This window comes from Lithobates pipiens, unplaced genomic scaffold, assembly GCF_037356315.1.
Source record: "Lithobates pipiens isolate NorthernLeopardFrog02 unplaced genomic scaffold, aLitPip1_a1.2 Scaffold_8, whole genome shotgun sequence".
In the NCBI taxonomy this organism is placed as follows: domain Eukaryota; kingdom Metazoa; phylum Chordata; class Amphibia; order Anura; family Ranidae; genus Lithobates; species Lithobates pipiens.
In genome coordinates, this window is record NW_027507903.1 from 92,460,454 (window position 1) to 92,479,552 (window position 19,099).

At 42.0% G+C, this 19,099-nt stretch overlaps 1 protein-coding gene across 6 annotated transcripts in view; it reads left to right on the forward strand.

The window, feature by feature from the left end:
* The window catches only part of TJP1 (tight junction protein 1), a 738,699-nt gene that overhangs the window by 67,066 nt on the left and 652,534 nt on the right, over window positions 1–19,099 (forward strand). The window lies entirely within an intron of this gene.

Below are 19,099 nucleotides of genomic sequence, written 5' to 3' on the forward strand. Positions count from 1 at the left end.
CAATTGCGCGGTCGTGCGACGTGGCTCCCAAACAAAATTGACGTCCTTTTTTTCCCACAAATAGAGCTTTCTTTTGGTGGTATTTGATCACCCCTGCAGTTTTTATTTTTTGCGCTATAAACAAAAATAGAGCGACAATTTTGTTATAATAAATATCCCCCAAAAATATATAAAAAAACATTTTTTTCCCTCAATTTAGGCCGATACGTATTCTTCTACATATTTTTGGTTAAAAAAATCGCAATAAGCGATTATTGATTGGTTTGCGCAAAAGTTATAGCGTTTACAAAATAGGGATAGTTTTATAGCATTTTTATTAATAATTTTTTATTATTATTTTTTTTACTAGTAATGGCGGCGATCTGCGATTTTTATTGTGACTGCGACATTGTCGGGGACCCATCGGACATTTTTGACACATTTTTGGGACCATTGTCATTTATACAGTAATCACTGCTATATAAATGCAGTGATTCCTGTGTAAATGACACTGGCAGTGAAAGGGTTAACCTGTGGGTGGCAGTGTAGGGGTTAAGTGTTCCTAGGGGTGTGTTACTAACTGTGGGGGGGTTGGGCTTTCATTTAGTGTACACTGATCTCTGCTCCAATCACATGGAGCAGAGATCAGCGTCACTAGTTGCTAGGCAGAATGGGAAAATTTTGTTTATACAGCATTTCCTCCATTCGGCCGCTCTGTGAGACGATCGCGGGGATGCCCGCGGCGATCGAGTCCGCGGGTCCCGCGACCGGACTCACGGGGGTCCCGACCAGCGCGGGAGCGCGCCGCTGGCGGCGCGCTCCCGATGGCACGGCGGCAACGAATATTGGACGTACATGTACGCCAATATGCCTGCCCGTGCCATTCTGTCGACGTACATCGTCGTGCGCTGGTCGGGAAGTGGTTAATAAGTTGCAAAAGTTTTATAATCATTTGTATGTTTTTACTAAGACATTGTCTTTGAAGTAGCTGCTATTTTAGGTGCAAACCAACGATTTTGATTTGTTGAGTGCGATTCTTGAACTTGTAGCGCTGAGGTGGGAAGAATTGAGTTGCGCATTTTATTTCATTTTTCTTCCCGTTTGTTTGTATATGTACATTTTGCTGTTTATTTTCTTGCTGGTAGAACACTCTATCTTGTGTGTGGCGTCCTTTTCTTTCTTTTACCCACTTCCTTTCTTTTTGGGAGGGGGCCTTGTTTTTATCTCACTTTTATCTCACTACCTTTACGGGGGGGGGGGGGGGGGGTTGGGTTAATGTCCTTTATGCTTACGTGGCCTGGTGTATCTTGGCCCTAACCATTGAACAGCAGTTCTCCTATGGTGACTTTGTGGGCGCATTTAATGGCCAGTCACTATAGGAAGGAACCCCCAGCCCCGCTGCCACAGAGCGGCAGAGCGGAGGTTGCACTGTCTTTGTATGGGTGGTTCCCTCTCAATTAAGAGTTCCTAAAAGCCACACCTTTGATGTTAGGGAACCTGGAATACCAGTACACATGATTATGATTGCTTTTATGGAGCTATTTTTCTCCTCTTTTTTGTTTTCTCTGTATACCAGATTTGTGAATTGCATATATGGGGTTGTTGAAATATATGTGATCCCTGATGATGCAATATTAGCAATGTTTTCATGTAAATGTTAATTTCATGTTATTATTCTCTTTCTGAAAGCTAAAATAAAGATTATATTAAAAAAAAAAGTGTGACAGCACTAAAATCTGAAATTTGGCCTGGACTGGAAGGGGGTGAAAGTGCCCAGACTTGAGGTGGTTAACCGATTGCCGACCGCCTCACGCCGATTTTTTTTACCAAAAATATGTAGAAGAATATGTATCGGCCTAAACTGAGGAAAAAAATATATTTTTTATATATTTTTGGGGGGTATTTATTATAGAATAATGTAAAACAAATTTCAAAATTGTCGCTCTTTATTTGTTTGTAGCGCAAAAAATAAAAACCACAGGTGTGATCAAATACCACCAAAAGAAAGCTCTATTTGTGGGAAAAAAAAGGACGTCAATTTTGTTTGGGAGCCACGTCGCATGAATCACAAAAAGTGCTCTAGTCAGTAAGGGGTAAATTCTTCCGGGGCTGAAGTGGTTAATTAAAAAAAAATTAAAAGTAATCATAGCCTTTAAAAATGTAACCTAACTTCATAGGAGGTGCTTCTGCGATACAAAGGGGTTTTTTACGGAAGGAAAATCCACTTTGCACTACAAGTGCACTTAGAAGTGCAGTCGCTGTAAATTTGAGGAGTAGATCTGAAATGAGTGGAAGCTCTGCTTATTTTATCATCCAATCATGTGCAAGCTAAAATGCTGTTTTTTATTTTCCTTGCATGTCCCCCTCGGATCTACAGCGACAGGGGCAGATCTGGAGGGGGGGGGGGGGGCAGCAGGGCAATTGACCCCCCCCCCCCCCGAAAATATCACTGACTGACTACAGAGTCCCTCTCTCTCACATCAATATCTTCAGCCGATCAGCGGCGCAGAGAGAGAGACTCTGTGTAATGCCATAATGCCGCGCTGGACCAGGGCGGAGGAGATGGGTGGAGCCGTGCCACTGTCTTGACCTATAGTTTTCCCTGCACTGGTTGCTAGTGCCTGGGCCAGCTGAGAAGGAGGAGCCTCAGCATTCAGAGCGGAGCCTTCTTCCTTCTCCACCCCTGAGAGTGTTGGCTCCACCCACCACCTCCCTCCGTCTTCTCCACACTGCAGGTTGCAGCGCGGCGTGTACACAGGAGGAAGAAGCCGTGAACACTGTCATCTGATGCTGCCCTGTCTGCAGACAAAATATTTTACTAAAAGTGAGTAAAAAAATGATAAAAGTACAAAATACATGTGCGCCATTATTTATGAAAATTAAAAACAAATGCTGCAGCTGCCCTTCAGCTCTGGAAAGTTTTACTCCCCCCCATTCATAAACAGGCCATTTTTTGCGATACTGCGCTGCGTTACTATAACTGCCATTTGTGTGGTTGTCCAATGCTGTACCCAAGTAAAATCGATGCTCTTTTTTTCCCCACAAATAGAGCTTTCTTTTGATGGTATTTGATCACCTCTGTGTTTTTAATTTTTTGCGCTATAAACAAAAAAATGTCTTCATCAATGTAGGCCAATATGTATTCTGCTAAATATTTTTGGTACCCCCCCCCATAGACATATATTGCTTGGTTTGCATAAAAGTTATAGCGTCTACACAATAGAGGATATAATTACGGCATTTTTATTTATTTATATTTTAATAGTAATGGCGGTGATCAGCAATTTTTGGCAGGATTGCAACATTGCGGCGGACAGATCGGACACCTAACTGACACTTTTGACACTTTTTTGAGGACCAGTGACACTAATACAGTGATCAGTGCTAAAAAATATGCACTGTCACTGTACTAATGACACTGGCTGGGAAGGGGTTAATATCAGGGGCAATCAAAGGGTTAACCGTATCCCTAGGGGGTGTTTGCTAACTGTGTGGGGGATGGATTCACTAGATGAACAGAGTGATCCGTGTTCCTGGTTAGCAGGAACACAAGATCACTCTGTTCCGCTCTGACAGAACAGCAGTCTGCCTTGTGTACATCAGCAGACCGCTGTTCTATCTGTGTTAGGAGAGATTGCGGGTGGCTGCACTGTATGATAGGAGTCCCCTCCTGAGACTAGTCTCTGGATCCGCCACTGGCCTGTGATCTACTAGCAATATCAGTCATAAAACCTTATGGTCAGGTCTGAATAACCTGCATTTTTGGTGCCCAGTTGTCACAAAAAAACAAACAATGGTTCATGTGGTCATTGAAGAAATATATTTATAAATGTTACTTGTCAATTACAGTACATCTCAACCGTTAACAATTTTTCTTTGGCCAGCTCATGTAGTGAACAGATTTTAGTAGAAGATTAAAATGGGACAAATTGGCCCATTCTAAGGCCACATTCACACCTGAGTGTAGCGTTTTCAGGCAGAACCTGACATTTTCTGTGATTTTGCCACGTTTGGCCACTTTTTTTAAAGGTCAAAAGGTCACCAATGTAAAAAGCAGAAAAACGACAAAATCTGGCTAAAAATAAAGTTCCAGAACTTGTTTGAGCTTCAGGCGTTTTGAAGTGGAGTTGTGAACCATCTCCATAGAGAATTATTGATTTTTTTCCCCTCCAGCGTCTTGTAGCTTCAGGCTTCAAGCTATAAAACGCTCAGTTGTGAATGAGCAGAAGTATGGTACATTCATTTCAAATTGTCTGGGTTTATGAGAGGCTAACTTTAACAAGCTGTCTTAATTTTCTGTGTATTATTTTGTTAACAGTGAATCAATGGGGGGGTTGAACGTGGCACATCGCATGCAGTTTTGGCGTGGCCTAAATCACGCAAATGTAATGGGAACATGTCTCAAATGCCTGATTCTACTGTCGTCGCCCCCCCCCCCCCCCCCAAAAAAAATAGGTCTAACATTGAGCAGCAGAGACACGTGAATTCTGTTGCTCAGTGGTGAAAAAATATCCATAATTTGAATAATTTGAGTCTACAGACATTAGTAAGTACAAAAATGTTCATTACACTTGCTGAATATGTTCTGCAGACATTACATAATACTTGAATGTGTTAGTACATGTAGATGTCTTCCAATAAAATGTTACACTTGCCTAACATGTCCACCATCTGGTAATTAGCCTTCTGGCACAGGCTGCTTTCCAGAAGCTTAGAAAGGTGCAGATGTGCAATGTCACTTGCTGTTCTCAACATAGTGGCTGTAATTGAATATCATTATTTCATTGAAGAGTTTACTGGAGCTAAAACTTGACAGTATATAGGAAAAAATATTATCAGGTAAACCAAGTTACAAAAAAATAGGCTTTTTGCCTTGTCTGAAACTGTAGATCTCTTAAACATAAGTCCACAGGCCTTTCCTTCACTAAATCTCCTGAAGCCCCAGAGCTTTCTCTTTTTTTTGCTTTGGATATGATCTCTTTTGCATTTTGTAATTTTCTCTAATGTATTTAAAATATTTTTTTGGTTATATATATATATATATTTAATTCTTTGGGGTATTTTTGTTTGAATAAAAAGAAAAAATATATTACATTTAAATTGTTCTGTAATTTTTTTCAGTGCAGCATTTACTAAATTTGCGCTCGTATACTTACCACAAAAAAAAAAAAAAATTATACCACTTACAATGACATCACTTTGGTTTATTTGATTTGAGCTGGGGACCGTGTTGGACTGGCTGGATCAGTCACTGGTAGTGGGTGGGTGGTTGTGTGGGCAGTGAGGAAGAAATCCCTTTCAGTATGTCTTGCCCAATGGTAGATGGTGGTGGTGGACTCTCTTAGGGGTTTGGGTTGCTACCTTTCTGAAAAGGCCTTATGGTCATTTCAGCAAGAACACATGGGTAGGACGGAAGGAGCATCTGGTGTTTGGAAAACTGCAACTTTTGATGTGTGATTCATAAAATGTTTTTTAAAAGTGTAAACATGTACATTGAGCCAACATGTTTTGGCAAAGGACTCCCCCTTCTTCAGGGTTGCTGTTACATACTATTGGGTGGCAATGGTTCCCAAGATAATTTATAGATTTTGAGATTTCGGAAAGCAGAATGCCAGAGTGCCAGCTAGGGTTGCAGAGGCTATCCTCTCTTGGCAAATGCCAGCAGAAAAGGAACAAACAAGGTGAACTTCTTGCCATGATCTGAATAGGTTAGTGGTGATTTATAGCTTAATTCAGCCTCTATTGCTCTTTGCATTATTATCAAAAAAAATAAAATCTAATAAAAATATATACAACATGTAATGGAAGAATACAAGCAAAGTGTATAACAAATGTAAAAAACCCACATTTTTCATTCACTGAAAGAGTTACTCATTTTTATTTTTAAAGGGTCAGTTCCTCAGAGTCCTCCACAGGAGGAATTTATTTCTCTCTATGACAACATAGTATATCTGGGTCACACAACAGCAGGTCATTCACTTGATGGTCACAAAATAGCAGCACCTAATTCATGTGGTGGCCACACAACACAAGTATCTAATACATTTAGCAGTAATACAACAGCAGCATTCACATTTATCTGGGGGTCACCCCTTCTTCCTCAGATGTACTGTTTAACAAAGATGCTATGTTATACTCACCCTTTCCTCTAACCTATAAAGTATTGAAGTTGACATTCTGAAAAGTCATTATAAAGTAAAATGAGTGATGAAGAAAGCACTTGGGTTTATCCACTCACATGCTGCATATTAAAGTGTATGAAATATACCTTTGAGAGTGTTTGGTTACATCTGTTTGATAAGTACAAAAAATACCTGTAGATCCTGCAAGAAGTCCAGTAATAACTTCCCATAGTGAATACCAACCAAAATATCAACAAAACCATTGTTTTTCTCTTCCCAGGACCCCATGCTCTCTAGCTTGCTTGTTTTCTCCTCCCTATTCACCTCTAGGACTTCTCCAGAGCCTCGTCCATCTTCTGGAACTCTGTACCCTGATCTGTCCAACAATATCCTACCGTCTTTAGGTGATCCCTAAAACCCATATTTTCAGAGAGGCCTATCCTGCCTTTAACTAATAAACTGGACTTCTCTATCAGCTATTCCCTAACAACCATTCCCTTCTAGATTATAAACTCTTACAAGCAAGGCCGTCTGATTTCTCTTGTATTGAATTATATTGTAACTGTACTGTCTCCTTCTATTTTGTAAAGTGCTGCGCAAACTGTTGGCGCTATATAAATCCTGTATAGCGATAATATTGATAATAATAGTGTGCTAAGAAGACGGTCCTCTGCTGCACTGAAGTAGTGTTTTCAGCCCTCCTTTGTGAACTACAGAACACCTACCCAACATAATATGGAGTTAAGAAGAGTGGGGGTTGTTCTGCAATCTAAAGCAGGAGCAAGCTGCCTAGGGAGACAATGCTTCAAAAACATAGATACAGTGTATTAAAGCGGGAGTCCACCGGGACTCCGCGTTTTTTTTTTTTTTTAAAAGCCAGCAGCTACAAATACTGCAGCTGCTGACTTTTAAAATAGTGACACTTACCTGTCCAGCGCGCCCGCGATGTCGGCACCCGAAGCCGATCTCTAGGTCGTCTGTCGGGTCCTGCCGCCGCCATCTTGGGTATGGGAATCAGGAAATGGAGCCTTTCGGCTTCATTTCCCGGTTCCCTACTGCGCATGCGCGAATCGCGCTGCGCAATAAGGACGCTCCCCGCTGCCTCTGGGATCTGTGTGTTTCCCAGCAGGCAGCGGGGCACTTGCGGGAAGGGGCGGACACTTGCGGAAAGGGGCGTAAGTTACGCCCCTTTCCGCAGAGAGCTATCCCGGAAGTGGGTGCAGTTACCTGGATTATCCAGGTAACTGCACCCCCCTCCCCCCTGAAAGGTGCCGATTGTGGCACCGGAGGGGGGGAGGGTTCCGATGAGCGGAAGGTCCACTTTAGGGTGGACCTCCGCTTTAAGTAAGCTTTGTTGTTCTAGGACAGGAAATTCATATTAAAATAAAGGAAAAACAATTGAATAAAATAATGCAATCACCACATGGAGATTGCTGGTGAGCTGCAATATAATAAATGTTTAATCTCGGGTTTAGATGCACTTTCTTCATGCTACGTACTGTAATCAGGGCATCTTACTTGCCAACCTACTTTATGCTAAGAGGTGCCCGCACCTTTTTCATTATTTTGTACAACACAGCATATTGAGTACATGAGACCAACGTATGTAACATATAATGCAGAGTATTTAGTGCAGTGTTCAAAAGTATGTGACCTAGTACCCTTACATTGCTGACCATCACAGGGAAAAATGTCCTGGTATTGCCATTCAGTATTAGAAAGCATATCCCAGCATCAGTGGTCAAAGGATGGAAAAAGAGAAAAATGCTCTGATGTTGGTGTTCAATTAAAGGGAAAAAATGGCTGGTGTCTATGGGAAAGAAAAAATTCCCAGTGCTTGTGGGATGAAAAAATGCCTCGGCTTCGACGGGAAAAAAAAATGCTCCGGCGTCGGGGGGAAGAATAAAATGCCTCGCCACTTGTAAAAATGGGCCAATCATTGCTGAAGGAAAAAAAAATACCTAGCATCAACATTCAATGGTAGAAAAAATGTCCCAGCCTCAGTGGGAGGAAAAATACCCCAGCATTGGTGGTTGACCTTGCATTTATAAGAACCCAATGGGCAGTTTGGTTGAGCAACAACCTAATTAAATCCAGGGCAGACAGCTTGGACTAGGGGCTGCGCATGAACTTCTATAGCAGGACGTGTCCTGGACATTTCCCAGATAATGTATATAGAGACAGTTCCGTGAATGGGAACAATTGGAGGGGCATAACAAGCTAGAAATATGAGCCTTTCAAGAGGAAATCTTTGTGTTAGTAATTATGATGGGCAAATATGTGGATTACAGAAATATTAAAAAGGGCTGCAGTCGCTTACCAACAGACATTTAACATCTAGGCATTCTCTGGTCTGACAAAAGATTTTGGCATAAAAGCGCTCCGCTACAATGGGAAAATGTTTATGTATGTTCCTATGGAGAAGGGAGGGAAAGCTTTTAGATATTCTTGGCTTCAAGCTTTCTTAGAGGTAAGGCAATTAGCCAAGGTGTATTAATCAATGATTCAGGGACGTCTGCCTTAGCAGGGTGGGACCAAAACTATTTGTCTTATTATGGTCTTATAACTGAACATAATATTATCAGTACAATCTGAAACCCACTTGATACAGGGGGGGCTGATTTATTAAAGGCAAATAGCAGCTTTTCCCCAACATTTCAAGGTTTAAGGACCTAAATTACTAATTTATCTTGTTTATTATTATACCTAATGTGTCTTGTTCATTAAATTGACTAGCAGGTAACCTGTGGTTTGTAACTCGGTTTAAAAGCAAAAATGGAAAAGGCTGGAATGGAATTTACCTTTAAAAATGCATTTATTTTTAAATGGCCTTTAAATATATGCATAATATATACTATGTGAGGCACTGCTGTGGATAAAACAAACGTTTTGCCTTATTAGAATTCTAATTTGTTCTGTCTGGGTCCTGGAGTCCGGAGACTTTGTTGTAGAGTAAAGCCTCCATTCCAAGATCCACATCTTATCTGCCAGCCATACCTCCCTCATTAGTACCGCCAATGCCAGTTGAGATTGTCCCCTTGCGAATATATACTTCATAGCTGCAAGATATAGGCATAGCAGATTCATCCCAACAAATTGAAATATATTTAAGTCTTAATTCAGTTGAACTTGAGCCCCACGCCTATACTATTTAGGCAGAGCCCAATCAACCCAGTAATGTCCTTATCTTATTAGATCTTAGATCCATGCTTATTGTTATACATCATGCCTCTACTGCCCTTTCCAGGGGTCAACACTGTCCAGCTTTGGAAATTGACCCCCCTCCTGCCCAGACCAATTTTAAGCTTTTAGCGCTGTCACTCTTTGAATGACAATTGTGAGGTCATGCTACACTGTACCCAAATAGAATTTTTATCATTTTTTTCCCACAAATAGAGCTTTGGGTGGTATTTGATTACCTCTTGGTTTTTATTTTTTGTTAAAAAAAATTTAAAAAGACAGAATCCAAAAATAAATGAATACGAAACCGTTTTATATTTTGTTAATAAATTTTGCAAACAGGTACGCTGATGAAGCTACACTGATGGGCACCAATAGGCTGCACTGATGGGCGCCGATAGGCTGCATTGATGGGCACTGATAAGGCGACACTGAATGGCACTGATAAGGTGGCACTGATGGGCACTAATAGGTGGCACTGGTCGGCACTGTTAGTTGTCACTGGTGGGCACTGAGAAGTGGCACTGATGGGTGGCACTGAATGGCATTGGTAGGTTGCACTGAAGGGTACTAATAGGTGGCACTGATAGCTGGCACTGATGGGTGGCAGTGATGGTCACTGATCGGCACTGGTAGGTGACACTGATAGGCTGCATTGCTAGGTGGCACTGATGAGGCACTGATTGTCCCCACTGGTGGGCATTTATAGGTGGCTCTCGGGGGCACTGATAGATGGCACTGATGTACTGGTGGGCACTAATTGGTGGGCACTGTGGGCACATATGAGGCGGCTTTTCTCCCTGCTCAGGTCTGATGTCCCTTCAACAGAAGCTGGGGAATGGCTTTCTTTCTCCTCACATTGTCAGCATGAGAAGACCGAAAAAAACGATTACTGATCCTCTGTTCACATCACATAATCAGCTGTCATTGGATGAGATCGAGATCGACCCCTTACTCTGATCAGTGATCACCCGAGTCTTGATGACTTGGGTGATCACAGCATGTGCCATATGCACTGCAGGGGGGCACGGCCAGCTTGCAAAGGGGAGGACGTCTAAGCAGATCCGTGCTGTAGCCGTCATTCGGCTATAGCACGGATCTGAAGGAGTTAATAAACTTCTCCCAATTATCAAAGTACACATGCATCTATCTGTATATTTACATTTCTAAATAAATGATACACCTTTTGTTGAAAATCCCTTGCCACGACTTTACCCAACTTTTGCTCCTATAAGTGAGCAAACAATTTTCGGTGCTAATCAACAGGCCAACAGGATATAATGTTATTACGTCTCCTTTATGTTAACATATTTCATTTTTCTGAATGCCTCTGTAACGACTCAACTCCATGCTGTTTAGTAAGCTGTGTGGTATACGTACTCGTTTAGCTCTTTTGTGATGCAAAATGTATTGCCCCTGCGTGGACATGCTACTTTGTGCTCTTTTGTGATTATTCAACTCCCTTTCTTAATATTTTTGCACTTATAATGTATGTAACTTTCTGTTGCAATAAAGTTTATTTAGTACCAGAAAATACCACTAAACTGTGCTACCACAGAAGAAAACGGCATGTCTTATAATTGTAAATTGCTGCTACATGACAGAAAAAGTCAACTTTACAATTTGCTCTGCTATAAATAAGCAGGCATGGGCTTGAGCAGTCATAACAAATAACCTCATTGCATCTACAGAGAACCTCAGAGGTGCTCCAGGCAGTTGAAGGAGCACATAATGTATGCACAAGCCACTAGCATAAATTAATCTTTACCATTTCTTGACTTGGGGAGAAACATGTAACAGACATTTTCCCCGAGCTGCCGATGATTACAGTTCAGTGAATGAAGTCAGCAACTTAGCAATACTCACATTCCAAGGATCTGGTGATAATGTTTAAATAATCTTTCTTCTCTGGCCATTTGGATAATGACGGCTAACTTAAGTACAGAAAAGGTAGCAGATAATAGGTTTTCATTCATGTTTAACTTAAACCAGGAGAATAACATAAATATGTTTTCTGATAGATCTAGGGCAGCAAATCCCTTCTGGACATCCATCTTCAAAATTATCCTGCGATGAATAAACAGTGGTTGGGTATAGACAGCAACTGTTGAATCATCCTAATGCTGACTCAGAGCTACAGGAACTGCACAGATTTTAGAAACGTGGAATACTTAGATTTCAACAGAATTGTTGGACTCTGTGAATAGCTATAAATGACTTGAATTAGAAGATAAACACTATTAGAAACCCAGCGCATATAGATAAGGTGATTTGTATCTGCTCACGAGCCATGGCGGTGGTTGGTACACAAAGCGATAAAATGATTGCTGTAGAAGAAAATAATTCTGCCCAATGAATGAATGAATGCTTTCTGGAAAGAGAGGTGGAGAGGGGAGGTGGAGCCACCTGGGGTGTTATAAGGAGCCCTGACCAATCCCCAATCTGGATTGGCAGGGGGCAGGCCTCCTTAAATACTTAGGGTCAGCCAAGCTGGGGAAGAGTTGATCGGGTGGAAGATGGAGATGGAATGTTAGATTGCCTTTGGGGGAGTTCCCCAGTCTGGGGGGGGGGTGACCTTGGGTCTGGTGCGGACGAGACCCTCTTACAACCTATGGAAGTGTCCTGGCCAGCAGGCACAGGAGGAGCAAGATAGGACAATGGGAGAACACTGGCAGAAAAGTCTCCAGGAGTTCCACGGAGGCAGCCAAGAAGGCTGGTGAGTGTACACACAGTTGGGAGGACTGGAAGGCACACCTGAGAGGACTGAGATGCAGCAGTCTGGGATGGGTGTCAAGCCAGTCTGGAGGATTGTGGAAGCGCAGGCAGGGGAGAGGGGCAGCACTGGGTGGTACTGGGAGCAATACCGACCGGGACAGCTAGCACTGGAACTCTCTATTTTGCTACACCATAGGTACCCACGATCCCTGCCTTTAAATCTTTAGGCCTAGCTGAGCTAGTGTAAGGCCTACAGTGCTAGCTAGTCTGGAAAAAGAAAGGAAGTGATGTGCAGGAGGAGAGAGGAATGATGATCTGCAAGCAAGGACGTGCAGGAGGAGAAGAGGACATTGTATATAATGCGATGTATATAGTAGTCCCAACTTTGACTTTAATTACCTGGGCATCTCATAAGTTCCTCATCCCTATCCAAGTTTAATTCCTCTCAATAAAACATAAAAACAAGAGCAAAGACTGCTTTCATGTCTCTGATCGAGTGAAAAGTGTGTGCCTGGTTGAGCAGGGGGTACCGCTACATATATCTATCTACATTGTAAAGCGCTGCGCAAACTGATGGCGCTATATAATTTGTGTATTATAATAATAATATATGACAAGTGCACTTTAAATAGAAAATCCAGCTTGAAAAATACTGAATGGTAAGGATGATGGTGGAGAAGATTAATATCTGTAGACTCATAATTCAAACAATGGCAACATTTAACCCTAATGCTTAGTACACACAATGAGATTATTGGACCAATGATCTTCCGTTTTTTTTGTATGCTAGTCTCATATCAAAACCAAAGAGCTTATAAAAGTTACGAAAATTCTCATACGACAGAATACAAATTCAGAAGTGATGTAATGTGTTGTTGTGTATTTGTATTGTGTTTTAGGGCAATTAAATGAAAAATGTTGCGTTTGTCCGATTGGTAATAATATCGGATGAACTGTCTTGAATGGCTCTTGAAAGCTCTGTACTAACGATCGGATTATCGTACGATTGCTTCTAAAGCGGTATTTTTCATACGATTTTCTGATCATGTGTATATGGGCCATAAGCCTACACTAATTAACTCACCCAAAAATGTCAATATTTTGTTCGAACCAAGCCTTTGCAAGCATCAATTTAGGGATTGTGACAGTCACAACTGCCCAGGATGAGTATGCTGGTGGGGTTTTGCAACTGCTCATTATATAAACAGGAATACAGGTAGCCTCTTACTATGTAAAACATGTCAGCATGTCAAAAAAACAATTATTAGCTGTATTAATGTTTTTTCACAGCCTCTTCTGGTAACATTAAACTACAGCCTCCCTATAGCTAATTGCTGCAGTAATTCATTTTATTGACAGTTTTTGCATTGTTAATCTGCATATTCTGGCTTTGATTCATTTTTCTTAATTTACTATTGGCACTCGTATGATTCTCTCTTAAACCACTTCACCCCCGGAAGGTTTTACCCAATTCATGACCAGGTCATTTGTTGCGATAGTAACTGTGTCGCTTTAACTGACAATTGCATGGTTGTGCAACTCTGTACCCAAATAAAGTTGATGTCCTTTTTTTCCCACAAATAGAGCTTTCTTTTGTTGGTATTTGATCACCTCTGTGGTTTTTATTTTTTGCGTTATAAACAAAAAAAGACAGACAAGTTTGGAAAAAAAAAACAATATTTTTTAACTTTGCTATAATACATATACAAAAAATAATTAAAAAAAAAGCGAATTACTTCATCAATTTAGGTCAATATGTATTCTTCTACATATTTTTGATAAAAAAAATCCCAACAAGCATATATTGATTGGTTTGCGCAAAAGTTATAGCGTCTAAAAAATAGGGGATTGATTTAGGGACTTTTCATTTTTTTTTTTATTGTTTTTACTGTTAATGGCAGCGATCTGTGAGTTTTAGTGACACTATTTGGGGACCAATGACACCAATACAGTGATCAGTGATAAAAAAAAAATGCACTGATCCCTGTATAACTTCCACTGGCAGGGAAGGGGTTAACTACAGGGGCGATCAAGAGGTTAAATGTGTTCCCTGGGAGGTGCTTTCCAACTGTGGGGGGGAGTGGATTCAATGGAGGAAAAGAGAGATTGTGATTCAGCTCAGCTGAAACAGGATCTCTCTCTTTTGGTCCCTGACACAGCAGCGGTGTGATTTGTTTACATTGACACAAGGTTGCTCCATCTCTCCTGTGAATGATTGGCTGGTATCTCGGTGGCCATTGCGGCCACCAGACCCGCTGATTGGCTCCCGCTGTGTTCAATCACAGTGGGAGTGGTGTGCTGGCGGCACATGTGCTCCCTAAGCTGCATGCACGAAATCACGTACAGGTACATGATTTTGCACACCCGGGCTGCCCTGCCACAGTAACTGTATGTGGTGGCGGTGCGGAAGCAGTTAAGACAAATCTTGCATGACAGTGCATTACCTGTTCCTACTTGTGCTTTGAAAGCTCCACTATCACTACACGAAATCTAAACATAGCGTCACAGGAGAACTGTGGGCTATGAATATATAAAATCAAATAGGAAGTTTTCTTTAATGTAAAAGCAGAGCGTGCCGATTATTGTGGGGCAGGATTCCCCTTTCACATTGATTTCATTGCCCATTTAAAAAGTACTATCTTTCTGTATTAGGTACTGTTCGAAAGTAATTTGTTCTTTTGCCTATTACATAAGACGGGACAAACAATCATATCCTACAATCCCCTGTATGCTCTACTTCTAAATAAAATCAGGGAGCTTGACTGAAATAAATAATTAGGATTTTACTCAACCTGCTTGAATATAATCTCACAATGCTCTCATAGCTTGTCAGTCAGTCTTCCAAACATCTCACATGGCTGTTTTCATTAGTCATTTGTCTAGCACAAGCAGGGTGAGAAGGTGTTTCCCTGTAGTTTTGCTGGTAGTTGCTAGCAGGTATTACAGGTAATTCAAAATCATAGAAATATTCCAGAAACTGTAATCAAGTATAATTGGTTATTTATTCATATCCCATTTTTTTTAAAATACATTCTTTATTTAATAAAAGGCTGGTACAGTTATAAATAGACACAATAGTGTAGGTTAAGGGCCGGTTCACACTGCGACGCGAGGCGAGGCGACACGGCTCGCCTCGCCTCGCTCCCGCAAGTCGCCCCCATTCAGTGCTATGGAACCGTTCTGAGAGGAGCGACTCGAGTCGCTCCGACTCAGAAAAAAGGTTCCTGTACTACTTCGGGGCGACTTCGGGGGCGACTTGCATTGACTTCTATGCAGAAGTCCTCTGCAAGTCGCCGCTGACCCCCCCTGCAAGTCGCGGCGAGGAAGTCGGAGACGCCTCGCCGCGGCTCGCAGTGTGAACCGGCCCTAAAAGTACAGAAATTTTCAAGTTTTGCCATGCATTCTCAATTGGATTTAGGTCTGGACTTTGACTGGGCCATTCTAACACACAAATATGCTTTGATCTAAATCATTCCATTGTAGCTCTGGCTGTATGTTTAGGGCTGTTATCCTGCTGGAAGGTGAACCTCTGCCCCAGTCTCAAGACTTTTGCAAACTCTAAGCCCTTGTACACACGGTCGGACATTCTGTCAACCAAATCCGTTGGATTTTGCCCGACGGATTTTGTCCGACGGATTTTGTCCGAAACTGTTGCATACACACGGTCGGACAAAGTTGTCGGAAAATCCAATCGTACATAACGTGATGACGTTATTTCGTTACGATGGGACCACGTTCAGGCTAGTAGCCAATAGCTTTGGTCTAGGAAATTGATATGAGCATGCGTGGTACTTTGTCCGTCAGAGTAGGCTACACATGATCGGAGTATGTCCGATCGGAGCATTTTGTCGGAAAATTTTATAGACAAGTTGGAAAACTTGGTCCGTTGGATATTCCCGGCGGAAACAGTCCGATGGAGACCACTCACAGTCGGATTATCCGACAAAAAGGTCCGATAGGACACATTCAATCGGAATCTCTGACCATGTGTACAAGGGCTTACAGGTTTTCTTCTAAGATTGCCCTGTATTTGGCTCCATCCATCTTCCCATCAACTCCGAGCAGCTTCCCTGTCCTGCTGAAGAAAAGCATCCCCACAACATGATGCTGCCACCACCATGTTTCATAGTGTGTTCAGGGTGATCTGCTGTATTAGTTTTCTGCCACACATAACATTTTTCTTTTAGGTCAAAAAGTTACATTTTGGTCAGAGCACCTTCTTCCACATGTTTGGTGTGTCCCCCACATGGCTTCTCACAAACTGCAAATGGGACCTATTATGGCTTTCTTTCAGCGATGGCTTTCTTCTTGCTACTCTTTCATAAAGGCCAGATTTGTGGAGTGCACGACTAATAGCTGTCCTGTGGACCGATTCTTCCACCTGATCTGTGGATCCTCCAGAGTTACCATGGGCCTCTTGGCTGCTTCTCTGATTAATGCTCTCATTGCCTGGCCTATTAGTTTAGGTGGACCGCCATGTCTTGGTAGGTTTGCAGTTGTGACATACATATTTTTTTATAACCTAACCCTGCTGGAGGCTGGGTTCACACTATTACAAATTAGATGTGGGTTTCCCCCGGGTCTAATATGCATAGCAGGAGATTGTGACCAGCTATCTATGAAGCCAGGTCACACATCTCAGCAGTGGCTCCGGAGCGAATTGCACCTGTGCATCTTCTGGTCCATTTTCAGGTCCAAATTCAGCCAAAAATTCAGGCTCAATTTGGACCTGAAACAGTGATTAGGGATGCACCGGACTCCTGCTGTGAGCTGGAGCATGCTGCAGTGTGAATCCAGCCTCAAACTTCTCCACATCTTTATCCCAGACCAGTCTAGTGTGTTCCTTGGCCTTCATCACCTTCAGCGCCTTGAGGTGATTCAGTTTGCATTGTGCGCTATACAAGTATTTCATTCATTCATTCATTCATGAAGCAGTTTGTTTGCTAAGATTCTCTAACAAACCTCTGAGGGCGTCACAGAACAGCTGTATTTATACTGAGATTAAATTACACACAGATGGACTATACTAATTGGGTGACTTCTGGTGGCAATTGGATCCACTAGATTTTAGTTAGGGGTATCAGAGTAAAGGGGGCTGAATACAAATGCATGCCACACTTTTTAGATATTTATTTGTAAAAAAAAAAAAAATTGAAAACCATTTATCATTTTCCTTCCACTTTACAATTATGTACCACTTTGTGTTGGTCTTTCACATAAAATCAAGGGGTATGAATCCTTTTTCAAGGCACTGTACTTCTCTTTTTTCTTCTTCCATGAAGGTATGGGAGAATTTAGTGCAAAAATAATATTAAATAGGTATAGTTAGGTGGGGAGTGGTTAGAAAGTGAAATAACAGAGGTATGGAAGTGTAGGTTGGTTGTGTTATGGAAGGAAAAGGGAGGGGAGGGAGGGCTTGGGTGCAGGACATTACTGTTTCTAGTTTAGAGAGATCTGATAAAAATTGTAATCTGTTGAGGTTGTAAAGTCTAGCCAGGAGAACCAAGTATTTCTGAATTTCTCTTTCTAATCATGAAGAGAGAGTATGAGATCTTCTTTTACATAATTTCTGTAATTCATAAAAACAGTGACTAATGGCGAGTGATATGGTTTGTTTTGTGGCTGCATTAACTAGGTGGATTAGAAGAGTGTTTGTACCCTTTTACTTGGATTGTGCAGAAGATATTCTGCCAGTCTGTACCCTAAGTCAATATTGGTGAGCTGTTTAATTTCCTGTACTGATCTTCAGTAGCCATGAAGCAGTGGACATCCCCAGAAAATATAAACAAGTCTGCTTTAATTGCCCCTGCATCTCCAAAAAAACAGAGATACTTAGGGATAGATTTGATGCGATCTTAACAAGGTTATGTACCCCTTGGTAAAGGTGGCTTTCAGATTCCGAAAAAACTCCCTGCCTCTACAACCACAGCCCAGGGTTGTCAGGAAGAGGCCCTTGTCCCCATCAACATAGACACAAGGTGCTTTGAGGGCATGTGGCCTGGTATGGTTCAGGAGGGGGGGGTCGCTCGCTTGTCCTCCCCCTTTCCTGATCTGCCAGGCTGTATGCTCGTATAAGGGTCTGGTGTGGATTCTGGGGGGACCCCATGCCATTTTGTTTTTAAATTTTGGCATGGGGTTCCCCTTAAAATCCATACCAGGCCCAAATGGCCATGCCACTTTTTAAAACATTTTTGTATTGCCGGAATGGTATTGTATTGACGCCAATTTATATGTAATTTTATTTTCTTTTAAGTATCAGTTTTGATGCAGCAGGTTCTATACACGGTACAGATGCGCCACTTTGCAGGTAGACTGAGGAGACCCCCCCATACACTATATAAAGCAATTTTTCATTTTTATTGTTTCACTTTAAGCATCGTTAAAATCAATGCTCATGCAAAAATTGTCTTTTTAAAAAATATTTTTCATTTGATACATGTCCCCAAGGGCAGTACCCAGGTCCCCATATCCTTTTAATGGCCAATAACTTGCATATAAGCCTTTTCAAGTTCGGGTCCATAGACTTGCATAGGGGCCGGGTCTTAACTTTTGTGATGTTCGAGAGTTCTGGTGCGAACCAAACCATGGGGTGTAAGATATACTTACTTAACCCTCTGATCCTCCCCACATAAGACTGGTTCTTGTGGCTCCTGACCATCACTCCCCCTTGGCAGTCTAGTGGTATTATGCGGTGGACTGTTGCATAGGTCACCAGGCCCAAAGACCAGCTCTGGATGTGAGGACATCAGGAACAGTCCACTGCTGGATCATGGGGGAGTGCCGTTTGGTGCTGCACCTTAGGATCTATGAGTATAAGCTTTCTGGTTGCCCCTGGACAAATGAGCAGTTATCCCATACATTGCGATCACAGTCCCACTGCCTGGAGTTGGGCTTTAAGTTTAAATGTTATCAGCACCATTCTTAACCACTTGCCGACCACCTCACCCCGCTCGTAGAGGCGAACTAGCGTACCTTTACCTTGTCCTTTAAGAGGTGTCCTGCGGTATCTCACACCGGCCAAATTGGCCCTCATATATCCCACAACCAGCCCTCTGTGCTTCAGGGAATGCCAACTCACGGGCTCTATGGCTCACACGTGGTGG